The sequence below is a fragment of the Leopardus geoffroyi genome, chromosome A3, assembly GCF_018350155.1.
Source record: "Leopardus geoffroyi isolate Oge1 chromosome A3, O.geoffroyi_Oge1_pat1.0, whole genome shotgun sequence".
NCBI classification, from domain to species: Eukaryota; Metazoa; Chordata; class Mammalia; order Carnivora; family Felidae; genus Leopardus; species Leopardus geoffroyi.
In genome coordinates, this window is record NC_059336.1 from 67,653,009 (window position 1) to 67,665,252 (window position 12,244).

General features: G+C 34.1%; 1 protein-coding gene across 4 annotated transcripts in view; it reads left to right on the forward strand.

Moving 5' to 3' along the window:
* The window catches only part of FOXN2 (forkhead box N2), a 76,247-nt gene that overhangs the window by 15,887 nt on the left and 48,116 nt on the right, over positions 1 to 12,244 (forward strand). The window lies entirely within an intron of this gene.

The window sequence follows — 12,244 nt, forward strand, 5'->3', positions numbered from 1 at the left end:
ATTTGAATATCTCACAAGCCAAATGCAACAGGTCAAAACAAACACACACACACACCACCACCACCACCACAAACACTGATCTGCCTCCAAGAAGAAAAGCAGCCACTTTGCTGTCAATATTCTCTGTATTATCAAATGGAACTAACATCCATTCAGTGGCTGATCCTATCTACTAGTAGTGACATCTAGACTTCTTAGCTATGTATAGCTACAGTTGATTTGGCTATTAAGAATTTAGGTTATATTCCATGTAAGCTTGTTTAGGAACTTGAATGTTTATTAGGTTAAGTGTTACTTTCTAAAATGTCCTGGAGATAGTCTATTTAATAACATAGATATCTTTTTTTTTTTTTTTTTTGACGTTTTATTTATTTTTGAGACAGGGAGAGACAGAGCATGAACAGGGGAGGGTCAGAGAGAGACGGAGACACAGAATCTGAAGCAGGCTTCAGGCTCTAAGCTGTCAGCACAGAGCCCAACACGGGGCTCGAACTCACAGACCACGAGATCATGACCTGAGCCGAAGTCGGACGCTTAACGACTGAGCCACCCAGGCGCTCCAAGATATCTTTAATAATTTTTAGCATAAATATATTTTATTTCAGTAATTACACATAGAGGGTTAGTTGAGTCTTTTGTTAACCTTTTTTAAATTTATTTTTGAGAGAGTACAAGCAGGGGAGGGGTAGAGAGGAGGGACAAAGGATCCCAAGCAGGCTCTGCACTGACAGCAGTGAGCCCAGGTGCCATCCAGGTGCCCCAGAGGGTTAGTTGAGTCTTACTTAAAATGTACTTACTTCTAGGGGCCCCTGAGTGGCTCAGTTGATTGAGTCAGACTTCAGCTCAGGTCATGATCTCACAGTTCGAGCCCCAAGTCAGGCTCTGAGCATCAGCACTTGCAGCGCTGGAGCCTGCTTCAGATTCTGTGTCTCCCTCTCTCTCTGCCCCTCCCCTGTTCATGCTCTTTCTCTCTCTCTCTCTCTCTCTCTCTCTCAAAAATAAATAAACATTAAAAAAAAACTGTACTTACTTTTAATTAATCATACTTTTGTGTTGTTTTTAGAATGACCTATCAAATCAGTATATTAGGGGTGCCTGGGTGGCTCAGTCAGTTGAGCGTCCAACTTCGGCTCAGATCATGATATCACGTTTGTGGGTTCAAGCCCCACGTCAGGCTCTGTGCTGGCAACTCAGAGCCTGGAGCCTGCTTTGGATTCTGTGCCTCCCTCTCTCGGCCCCTCCCTCGCTTTCTTTCTCTCTCAAAAATAAAATAAAACATTAAAAAAAATTTTCAAATCAGTATATTAAATTTATTAGGTATAGAGTCCTAAGTTTTGCTTTCCAAATTTGACATAAGGGGCTATTAGTAAGATAAGATATTTTCTGCCTGTATTAAATTTATTTCTGATCATGGATGTACTTTTAAAAAATGCTTATTTTCAGTGGAACCATTTAATTGGCTGTAGTAGATTTATTGCATGACTGAGGCATTGAAAATCATTTCTACATAAGTAAATTTTGATGACAGTATATTTGCTGTTTGTATTCAAATGCCAACCAAATTTACCCTGGTCCTTTAGGACATTAGATCTGTTGACTTTCAGGTTTCTGTAACTTTGTTCCTGTCAACGTTACTTTTTCAGTGCTGTCAGTACAGGACTGTCAAAGAACGAAAGTGCTGTTTGGCTAACTGGTCACTATATAGTTTGTAACATAGGTGATATTACTTCTAATTCTATTTGGTAAGGATATTTCCCTCCTTTAGTGATTACTTTTATTTTTTTTTATTTTTTTTTTATTTTTTTATAATTTTTTTTTAATTTTTTTAACGTTTTATTTATTTTTGAGACAGAGAGAGACAGAGCATGAATGGGGGAGGGTCAGAGAGAGAGGGAGACACAGAATCTGAAACAGGCTCCAGGCTCTGAGCGGTCAGCACAGAGCCCGACGCGGGGCTCGAACCCACGGACCGCGAGATCATGACCTGAGCCGAAGTCGACACTTAACCAACTGAGCCACCCAGGCGCCCCTACTTTTTATTTTTTTATTTATGTGTTGTTAGTGTTTTCCAGCTTTTAACATATTTTCCTTGGACACCACATTGATTGTAGTACCAAAGGTTGAGAAAAGATGGGTCTTCTAAGCTAGATTTACTCTAAGAGCTAGTACTGCATTTTTAAATTTCCCTATCATATTCAGTAACATGTAAATTAAATTAGTGGTATGTTTTAGATAGTAATAGAAGTTTTTCATGTCATTTTGTTATCAACTTTTTTTTTTACATTTTATTTATTTTTGAGAGAGATAGTGTGAGTGAGGGAGGGGCAGAGAGAGAGGGAGACACAGAATCCAAAGCCGGCTCCAGGCTCTGAGCTGTCAGCACAGAGCCCAACACGGGGCTCAAACCTAGGAACCCGTGAAATCATGACCTGAGCCAAAGCGGGATGCTCAACCGACTGAGCCACCCAGGCGCCCCATGTTATCAACTTTTTAAAAAAATGTTTACGAGAACCAGCCATTTTCCTTATCAGAGAAAACAATTTTCACTGAATTTAGATCTTTTGTGGTACTGCTTTTTGGATCAGCATTTCTGTGTGTGAAAGGTAGGGTTAGGCACTAGCATTCATTTTTTAAAGAAAAATGTTTGTTCTTTATATGGAAAATACCAGGTTTGTTTATTGGTTAGAAGCAAATGTGTTGTGTGTGTGTGTTGTTTTTTTTTTTTTTCTTATAAAGCAATTGCTTCGTTTTAACTTCCCCAAGAAACTGATGAACAACAGACACTTTAAGAGACAAGTACTGCAACAATGTGTAGGACAATTTTATATACTGACTACAAATAGCATAAAATTATTTAGATAGAAATTGTATTTAAACCATGGGTTACATTGTGTACCTGGGCAAGTTAGGGAAGAAGAGTGGATTCAGTGGAAGGTTTCAACAGAATTTGTTCCCCCAGATTTTAGTGTTTTCTCCTTTCTGCATGAGTTGGAGGAAGGTCTTTTCCTCCACTCAATTTTATTTTTTTACCCCTATTTGAAAAACAGTTTCCCTATGAGACAAATCTTTGACCCTTTTGTATTCTGTATCCAACCCCCCCCCCCCGCCCCCCTTCCTGCTCTTTCTTGACTGGAAAATGCAGCTGCACACATTTTTTGTGTAGAGACAATGGATCACATGCTGTGTCACCTAAATCTATGACCAAGAGGCAGTTTTATCCCTGAGAGACCATAATGCTTCAGTTGTCCTGGATACATGACATCATGTAGCATTATAATCAAACACACATCTTTTTTGCAGTACATTTGGTATTTTAATCTACCTTTTAATCTCAGTATTGGATTTTATGGGATGGACAGTATTTATAATAGAGAATCTTATTCAAAATGAGGGTTTTATTATTTAATAGCAAGGATTGTGAGTTCCTTCCTTTTATATGTCTAATTTTTTTCTTACCTGAGGGTTACCAATGTTATCAGGTATTTTGAGTTAATGGAATGTCGTTAAAATTCTAGTGTTTGTTATTTGTTACATGTGCTCAAATAGCATGTGCTCAATAAATGTTACACTTAATTTTTGCTCCCAATGTGATAAATGAACAGGAATAAAATTGTTTTCCTTTTTTAAAAATGAAGAACTCTTAGGATTTAGGAAATAATTAGTATCTGTAAGCCGCTAAAATAGTTTATATTGAGCTTATTATAGTCTTATTATACTGTTGAATAAATCCAGGAAATATAATGGTATGACTTACAACATTGAGAAAAGTTTTTTTATTACAATTAATTAATGGCAGTAGTTTACTCCCAAGGACATTGGAGGTGAGGAAAGGAAAAGGAAATGGAATCAAACTTTTTTTTATGTATTTACCTTCATCAGAGACAAAGTTTAAGTTACAGTGAAAAATTGAGGTCATTGCCAGGACATGCTAATAAAATCACAAACATTTTGTATTCTATGCTATGGCATATCTCTGTGGTAGATTTGTTTTCATTTCCCTTTGCTAGGGTTGTTGTCTTAGCTCAAATCAAATGGATGAGAAAGCCACAGATCTAAGATGGGGCCTACTCTTTGATTGCTTTTTTGACATTTGCAAGAGTGTTTGATTTACTGATGACATTAAGTTATTGGTTGGAAGAAAGAAGGCAAGTCAATAATAATAAAGTTTCCAAATGTATTTAAGGCCATGTAAAAAGAGAATTAGAAATTATGCATTTAATTAAATATAACTTAAAAATGATATTCATTTGCCACATGCCTTATGAATTCACATGTTTAAAGTGTTTATAATGAGACTGATTTTAAGTAGGAAGCTAGACTAGAAGAGTGAAAATGGTGAGAAACAACTTTATCTGTAGGCCAGACGCTTGTTTTAAGCATAGGACTGACTGCAAGTCTTCATCAGGGTTTCTCTCTGTACAATTGCTCAAGTGTTGGTTTCATCTTCTTCCCAGTTAACAGATGGCATGGTTCCCCTTCTCACTCTAGTAGAGTAAAAGCTTTTAATAGCAAAATTGATTTTCCTCATTACCCTTTTTGGGTTTTCCTTTTTTTAAAATGAGAAACTCTTGAGATTTAGAAAGTAATTAGTATTTGTAAACTGCTAAAATATTTTATGTTGATCTTGTTATAATCTTACTATGCTGTTGAATAAATCTAGGAAATATGCTAGGAAAAGAAATATTCAATGATCAGCTGGGGGGGTGCAAGGAAAAAAATCAGAATACATTTGCTTTGGGATATCAAGAATTGACTATCATATTTTATTTTGATCTGAGTATATTTTCGTGCTTTTCTTTATTTCCTAATGAGAATTCCTAGGTAATATAATGGATTAAAAATAAATCTTAATAATTAATAAATTATTTTGCAAATAGTATCTTAGACTTAGGGCTTGAAGAACTGTAGTATATATAAAATAAAAAATTAAAATCAAAAAATGTAACATGAGGAGATTCAATAATATAATTGAAAAGCACTTTTGGGCTGTCTGGGTGGCAGATTAAGCTTCTGACTCTTGATTTTGGCTCAGGTCATGATCTCACAGTTAGTGAAATGGAACCCTGCATCTGGCTCCGTGCTCACAGCATGGAGCCTGTTTGGGATTCTCTCCCTCTGCCTGTCTGTCTTTCCCCACCCTGTCCCCCAAAATAAATAAATAAAACTTAAAAAAAAAAAGAAAAGCACTTTTTTAGAAGTATTAAGCACATCATTAATAGAACTGAGTTAACTGCAATTATTCCTTATTTGTTGTAGATCTGTATTACTAAAGTATACACTAAAAAAACTTTCATATTCATGAGAATTGCTGGACTGCAAGATTGATTTTGGGGGTTTTGAGTAAATATATTCGTGAACCCACTTTTTATGAACCCATATTTTTAAAGGATTATAAATATGTTAAAATCATAATTCTGTAAGTAATAATCTTCAAAGAAGAGATTATTTTGAATATTTTAACTTGATAAGAATTCTGTAACAGGATAGTAGATTCTGAAGTAGTTGGATACAAATGAATGTACTATATATGTAGATATTTATATTTCTGTTTTGCTTTGATTATAGCATATTTGCCATTACTATTTTTTCATTTTGTTTTGAGAACATCATTACTAGTGAAAACTCAACTTTTTTTTTTTTTTTTTTTACTTCAGAGGTAGTGTAGTTATTATTTTTTAATTCTTTTTTTGGTGTGCGAAAATGTTAGCATCAGGCAGAGCTGTTACTAAAGGAACTTAAGAGTTTTTGGAGGCCATTAATAACAAAATACTAAAGTGTTCTAAAAGTTTACATAGTTTAGGATCTTTTAGATTATTTAAACTAGAAAGATTTGAAGAAGAGTTTTGTCATGTAGCACAGTTGGTAAAATACTGATATAACATATGAAGTGCAAGGATACAAATAGAATAAGGAAGTGAAAGTCGCAAAAGAACATGATGAAACTTATTGCAGCACTCTTCTGAGAAGTCCAGTGAGTGGTAGGAGATCCCTCTGTAATATTAGCATGTTTTTTTTTTATTTCCAAATTTCAAAACATAAAGTATTGTTACTGATTTTGTACCCTATTTTTTTGTATTTGAAAGAGTACCATTTATAAATCTACCCTAGAAAGAAAACTAATAATAATTTTAAAAATTAACAACAGTAACAATACTTACCATCTCTGTAGCTAGTATTCATTGTGTACTTATATGTTTGTATGTTTTATATTCTTTTTTATATTTTATATATAAAATATATTCTCTTTTATATTCTTTTTATATTTTCATGTGATTTGTATCCTATGGAGTGACAGAGCTGGGATTTGAACCAAGACAGTATCTCTTCACAACTTATGCTCTTAACTCTGCTTTACTGCCAGATGTGATTATAATATCAAGAATAATATAGTGATTTAGATTTTACTATTTTTTTAGAATATGAAATTGCTTATCCTTCACAATTTTAACTTCAGATATGCTGCCACCTCAAGTTTTGGTTAAAGATCTCCTAGTGTTACATGTATTAATTCCTTTCTCAAGGAAGAAGTCTTTTATTTTACACTTGTGCCATGGTTGTTAGATTCTACGGTAAAATAGTGAACAACTATGGCAACAGAGCTGTGAATATAGTAGGAGTAAAAGGGTTTTGTTTTGTTTTGTTTTGTTTTTGTTTTCCTTTTTAAAACTTCTTCAAAAAGGACCAGGAGAGGTTATTCTGAATACCGTGTATCTTACAGTTCTCTTTCTCTTCCTTTTATCCACATTGCTAGATGTAGAGATCTTGTAATTATAATCCAGTATAGCTAATTCATTAGCTTTGGAATGTATTTAAATTCCTATATGTGATTAGGTACTTCTGACATTTTACAATTCGTAATATATATATTTCCTGTTAACAGGAAGTTACTTATTTTGTATCCTCAACTATTAAACCACAAATAGACAAAAAGTGATTCTTAAATAGTTGGGGGGAAAATTACAAAGTTTATGCATTAAATTCATGCACTTTATGGTGAACTCTTTACACTTATTGATCTTACTGTGATCTTATATGAAATTGTAATAAAAATATTTTGGGGGCGCCTGGGTGGCTCAGTCAGTTGAGTGTCTGACTTTGGCTCAGGTCATGATCTCGCAGTCAATGAGTTCGAGCCCCACGTTGGGTTCTGTGCTGACAGCTCAGAGCCTGGAACCTGCTTTGGATTCTGTCTCCCTCTCTTTGCCCCTTCCCTGCTTATGTTTTGTTCTCTCTGTCTCTCAAAAATGAATAAATGTTAAAAAAAAAATTAAATTAAAAAGAATATTTTGGCTTTCTAGTCTATAGTTGACAATGGTACTATAATTCCATATTAATGATTTAGGAAATCCAAAATGCTTTGAAAACCAAAGTTTTCTCTTGGCCCATTTAGTAGCAAAACATGATGTGAACTGATGTAAGACTACTGATAGTCTTTATTTACTCTCAATGTGAATCTACATTTTGCTACAGAAATATCCACATGTTTGTTATGGGGTACTGCCTCAGACCTCACTGACACATCATACAACATATCATATTTGCATTGTAGTTCCTTTCTAAACTCCAAAATATTCTGAATTCTCAAATATATCTGCCCTCAAGGATTTTAGATAAGAGATCAATCAGGTACAGTGTGTGTAGTACAAATGAGAACGAGGATATAGAACTAAGAAGATTAATCTAGTAACTCAAGCATAGCAAGGTGAAGCCTTTTAGCGTGGAGCAGTGTTTCTCAAATTGACTAATATGTGGATCCCTTAAAGAAAAAATTATAGATCCTATTTTAAGAATCACTGACATCATTTCCTGAAGTAGTTTTTTTTAAATAAGTCTTTCATTTTTCCCTTTGAAAATGGTTAAAATACATTTTTATACTCTGAAATAAAAGCACAGAATGAAAATTTGCAAAACTTTGGGCCCCTGGAATATATCCATCGGACACCTTGATTTGAGAAACACTGATAAAGTGGCAAATAGTCCTATGTACTTGAACAGCCCTATAAATATTCTTTACCAAGTCTGTTTATAATGATGAACCTGAATCATAGTTAAAGGGTTAAGATATCTTTCCTATATTTATTTTTATTTTATTTTTTACTTATTTTTATATTTTAGAGAGAGAGTGTGTGTGACTAGGGGAGAGGGGCAGAGGGAGAGAGAAAGAATTCCAAGTAGGCTCCACACTCAGCACAGAGGCCAACATGGAGCTCAATCCCACAGCCATGTGATCATGACCTGAGCCAGAATCAAGAGTCAGATGATCAACCAACTGAGCTACCTAGGCACTCCATCCTGTCTTTAAAGAATATGATTTTTAAAAGGGATGAGAAGAACCACCCTCCAAAAAAACAAAACAAAACAAAACAAAACGTGCACAATTTTTGATAACTACCTTCCACCTCCTGGGAAATGTCTTCTACTTACTTCTAGAAGGGAATCACTGTCACAGTGAGCAATTCTTATTGATAGAAAGAAGAGTGAGTCAGATTCTTCAAGTGTGTTGAGGCAGAAGGAATTTAAAACAGTGCTCTAAGATACAGGATAATGTAGTTTAGTGATATTGCCATCAGGAACTAATATAAACTTCTGTTTCCAACAGCATGGCAAAGTAAGGTTGGGGACCTTGGCATGGCAAAATAAGGTTGGGGGCAAAGTAAGTCCAGGGGACCAGCCTTTCTGCTGACAACTTAAAATGCTGGCTAAAATGCATCGGTGCTCTGGCACAAAAGTAAAGAATTTTTAGACTGAGCACTAATTGGAAACCTAGTGAGGTAAGCTGAGTGCCGAAGTTGGCTATTGCCTTGAGGGTATTTACCAAATCAAGTGACTTTATGTTTTCTTACCCTTGTGGAAGCAAAGCCAGATCCAGCCAAGTTAAAACACCTAGGAGGAAACAGTGTTCTCCATTACTGTGGAGCCCCAAAGGGCTATACCCTCCAAATGCAAAAGTGGTCTAGGGATTCTTTCCCTTCGTGTCATTAGAGACTGACAAAGATAATTATTTTCTAGAGTGTTGATGCTAACAGGAAAATAATATCTCTACTGAAAATTTGGTAACCACAAACTAGCTATCACACAGGTTTGCAGCCTGAATGCACACTAAATCTCAAGCTAAGAATTTTAAATGATACTGTATTGTTACTATTCCCAGGAATCGGACAGAAGCAACACAAGTCATCATCATCAAAGAGTTGCTTTTGATGAAGTTCTAATGAAAATGAGTGGCTTTTAATAAAAATTTACAAACCATCTAAGGAAACAAAGTGTAATATAAAATAGGCAGAATCAGACTTGTTAGTAGCTCACAGCTTGGAATTATTGGATGTTTTTCAAAATATAAAATTAGTACATTTAATGTGTTCAATGACAGGTTAAATGAGGAAAAGAGCAAACATTTTGTAAAGAATCACTGGCTCTAGAAATAAAAATATGTAGTAATTGAAATTAAAATTCAAAAGATAGATTAGAGTAAGGAGATCCCATTGAAGAAAAATTGATACAATGAAAGATATACATCTGAAGAAATCCAGGATGCAACAGAGAGATAAGAAAATGGAAAATATAGAAGAGGTTAATAAAGGGCAAATTTTTAAGAGAAAACAGAACACCTTTAAAGGAATATCAGGTTTCAATAATAATAATGGAAGCAGAAGGCCATGAAATGATATACTCAGTTTAAATAAATCTAACAACTATGACCTAGAATTCTTAAACAAGGGCAAAATAAAGACATGCTCAGATAAATAAAATATGAAAATTCAAAAGCAGACCACTTTTTACATAAAAGGAAAATGGTCATAGCAAGTATGAGATTCAGGAAGGAATAATCAAAGAGAGTGGTAAGTATGGGTAAATTAATAAAAATTATAAGTAATATAATTTATCAGTATTATTGACTATAAATAATAAAAACTAGAACTAAAGTATCAGTTATTTTAGTTACTTACTAAATACCAGTTATTTTATAAACCAGGAGGAGGTGATTAAAGCTAGTATTCAAAAGATCTTTTTATTACTCAGAAGAAAATTAAAGGTGACTTTGGATTTTGGTAAGTGTTCATGGTAAAAATTTTAAGGTAACAATTTAGTAATAGAAATAAATATATAACTTCCAAACTAATAGATGGTAAAAAGTAGAACCAGGGAAAAAAATAAAGCAAAGAAAAAAAAAAAAAAAAAAAGAGAGAGAGAAACCTAGAGAACACTAAATAAGGTGTTAGAAGTAAGTACAAGTATATCTACATCTTACATTTAAAATGTTCAGCTCTGTGGGGTTTAAAACAGACTACAAGGAAATAAAAGGAAAAAAATGTTGGAAATAAAATAATGGAAAAAGATATACCAGGTAAATACTAGTGGAAAGAAAGCTGGCATATCATTTGAAATAGATGTTAAAACTAGTAGAATTACTAAAGGAAAAGAATTGATGTGAAATGGTAAATGTTTCATTTTTGCAAGAATAATAGCTTTAAATTTGTATGCAACTAATTAATAACTGTAACCACAAAAAAAGCTAAATTAACAGAACTACCAGGAAAAATGGAGTAATTTCACCAGCATAATGGGATATTGTAATATATCTTCCTTCGTATTTGATAAAGAAAGCAGCCCCCCACCACCCCAATTGGTACAAATATAGAAAATTTTAACAAGTAATTAACAAGCTTAATCCAGTGGACATCTCTTTCATCTAATCACTGGAAACATCAGCCAAATCATTATAAAAATCAACCACATACTGGGCCAAACGAGTTTCAACAAATTTCAAAGGATTAGTATCCTAAAGTCCATTTAAGTTAGAAATCAGTAAGAGAAAAAAATCATATGGCAGTTAAGAAACAATCTTCTAAATAACTCATGAATGAAAGAAGAAATGTTAGTAGAATTTGAATTGCTCTTTGGGAGATGTTAGGTCATCCCTCAAGTGTGCTTGTAGCAAACACAAAACCTGAGAAATGGCCCACTTAAGACCTTTCATTCTCCACATATCCAGTAAAAATGTTCAGGGATGCCAATGCCAGATTGGTTCCCCTAACAGGAAGGATAAAATTTTTTAATAAATTATACTTGGAACAATTGTGTATCCATATGTAAAAGTTGAAATTGAATAAAAATACAGAGATACATTTTGGATGAATTGAAGATTTAAATGTGAAAGGCAAAAACTATAAAACTTTTAGAAGACAATATAGGATAAAACTTACATGAATTTAATGTAGGGAAGGAGTTCTTAAATGAGAAACTGTAACCATAAAGGAAAGGGTTAATAAATTCTACCATATTAAAGTAAGAACTTTTTCGTTTATAGACAACTAATAAATAGACTAAAAAGACAAACCATCTACTAAGGAAAGATATTTGCATCACACGTAAGGATTAGTGCACAAACAGTATAAATTAGTAGAAGTTTCTTACATACAGGTTTCTCTTGCTACCAAGTACAACAGTTATAAGAAAGGAAGCCAAAATGGTGTAAAGTGAAGAAGCAATTACCATTAATTTATATGGAAAAATTTTGAACATTCCTAAACCCCAAAAATAACCTCTCGTAGGCTTTTTTGATGCCTTAGGACACATATTGCCAAGGGATGCACAAAATAAATCCAGAGAAAGCACAGAAGCCCACAGGTACATTTCAAAGCTATGGCAGCTTGATGCTGAGGAGCTAAGTATAGTTCCTTCCCCTAGGGAAGCAGCTTGCCAGTACCACTCCCCATGATGGAGGTGTGGGCCATCTCTCTAATGCACACTTCAAAACAAACACTGAATGCTGTTTTCACTTTTTGCCTTTTCCTAAAAGCGAAAGTCCTCTTTGACAGGTACTAATGTAGGTCTTTTGTAGAATCAAAGTGGTGGAATAAGAATTTTGAAAAGCGAGGAATACCTGCATATTCAGCTTCCATTATTAATCTGGGAAATGCAAATTAAAACACAAGGAGATGAAATCTCATAGTCATCAGGTTGGCAAAAAAAATTTTTAATGGGTGTAGGGAGCAAACAGAGTACACCTATCTTGCTGGTAGCAATTTGTCGTGACCAGTGAAAGTTGAAGAGAAGAATATTCTGTAACCCAATAATTCTTCTCAATATATTCTGCTTTTAGTTGTGTACCCCAGAAAAGTTCTTGGCAGTTGTATTCCAGGAGATGTGAACAAGGATATCCATAGCAATGCTACTTGTAATAGCCTCAAACATAAATAATTGTCCTCAAGAGTATAATAAATTTTGGTATATTCATAAAGTA